The sequence below is a fragment of the Chelonia mydas genome, chromosome 6, assembly GCF_015237465.2.
Source record: "Chelonia mydas isolate rCheMyd1 chromosome 6, rCheMyd1.pri.v2, whole genome shotgun sequence".
Lineage (NCBI taxonomy): Eukaryota > Metazoa > Chordata > Testudines > Cheloniidae > Chelonia > Chelonia mydas.
Window position 1 is genome coordinate 73,958,306 of NC_051246.2, and position 1,795 is coordinate 73,960,100.

The window sequence follows — 1,795 nt, forward strand, 5'->3', positions numbered from 1 at the left end:
ATAAGGCTATGTTTTAGTCATGCTTTATTTATCATTGTTGCCCTATGCCTTCATGTTCTGATATAGGGCCAACTTGCTGTGGAGTACACAGGGCCTTGCCTTTATTTGGATCAAACTTCCTGGTATTTGTTGAACAATGGCCCTTTCTCAGAACTGGGAATCTTTAAAAATCCCTTAGGAGGATTCCAGTTGCTGATATTGGAACTGACTGAGTGAAGCTGTGTGAGCGTAATTCTTTCTTGCTCTACCAGCTTGCCCCTCTGATCCAGGGCTGTTTGTTGCAGATGGCAACTGGAAACCCTTCCTTCTGCAGGGGCCATGCTGGTGGGAACCAGGGAGTCCCCTGCCCCAAAGTAAGTGCTGCCCTGCACCCCAAACCCCTGCCCCAGCCCCGAACCCCCTTCCAGTGCCACACCCCTAAATTGTTGCTGCTGCTCGCTATGGGGCTTTGCAGAAGCCAAGGTGGTCACGGAATCCGTGACTTCCGTGACAGACACGCAGCCTTATCCATAAACAGCAAGTTCACTGGTGCAGCCACATTGTAGTAATGTTTTACAACATGCTCATTTCTGTAGTAACTGAACATCTAGATGTCTCAATCCACACTGGAAAGGACCAGCCCTAGGAGTGAGAGAGATTCTGTGTCCATGCCTCAGCCAGGAAAAAGGGCCTGCCAAGAAGAGCAGCAAGCCTGATGATAGAGCAACATGCCAACGGGGATGACAGAAACCTGCCCTTAGCACTGGAACGAGGAATTTCCCATAGCAATGGCTTTTCATCACCACTGAACCAGGCCAGCCTGAAATCTGGTGAAAAGCCTCTTCTTACCAAACACATGAGCCATCTACTTACCTAATCCCTTCAGTTCCTCCGAAGGGCAGTGTGCTGTAATGACCCTAGCCTCACATGCTTCTGCAAAAGGAAGTGTTTCTAGTTGCTATCTGCAACAAACAGCCCTGGATCAGAGGGGCAAGCGGGTAGAGCAAGAAAGAATTAAGCTCACACAGCTTCACTCAGGAGGATTCCAGTTGCTGATATTGGAACTGTCTAAGGGATTTTTAAGATTCCCAGGTCTGAGAAAGGGCCATTGTTCAACAAATACCAGGAAGTTTGATCCAAATAAAGGCAAGGCCCTGTGTACTCCATAGCAAGTTGGCCCTATATCAGAACATGAAGGCATAGGGCAACAATGATAAATACACATAAAATGTAGAAGAAAGTACAACCTCACAAAAAAATTGGGTATGCTGCTTGTTTCACTCCAAATCCAACGATGAGTTTCTGCTGTATCTCATCTTTAAGTGAATCTCCTAAGAGTGGTTTCCTGTCCTACACCAGTATAGTTGCTATGAAGGTTGGTTCACTGTAGCAGAAGACCTGCTTAGTAAAATACCCCCTTGTCTTCAGCACAGAAGAGGTGTCCGGGCCTCCCTTCCACACCCCTGCCAACATAAGAGGCATTAACACCCTCTGAAATGTCCCTGGACAGCATTTTCTTCACTTCCCCAGTGGGGAACAGCTGTAGTAAGACAAGCCTAGCTCTTCGTCACTGCCTACCAAGACAGCTGCCCTGCAGCAAGCTCTGGGTAGGGACAGGAGACACAGTAGTAAACACCTGCCCTGTCTACATTAGCACTCCCGCAATTGCTGCCACCAGTACAGAAGCACAAGGCAGGCAAACGGTGGGTAACGTGTGGGAAATCCAGTATAGAAACAGCCTCAGAGTCCATTGAAACCTGCTGAAGCAATTCAACATTCACCCCTGCACCTTATGAGTTCCACTTTATTTCCTCAT

The 1,795-nt window shown here is 47.9% G+C and overlaps 1 long non-coding RNA gene across 1 annotated transcript; it reads left to right on the forward strand.

Moving 5' to 3' along the window:
• The first annotated feature begins 269 nt into the window (after positions 1–269).
• Positions 270–924, forward strand: LOC122466413. Its single transcript, XR_006291860.1, has 2 exons — positions 270–353; positions 576–924. It is a non-coding gene; the product is annotated as an uncharacterized LOC122466413 (long non-coding RNA).
• Positions 925–1,795: the final 871 nt, after the last annotated feature.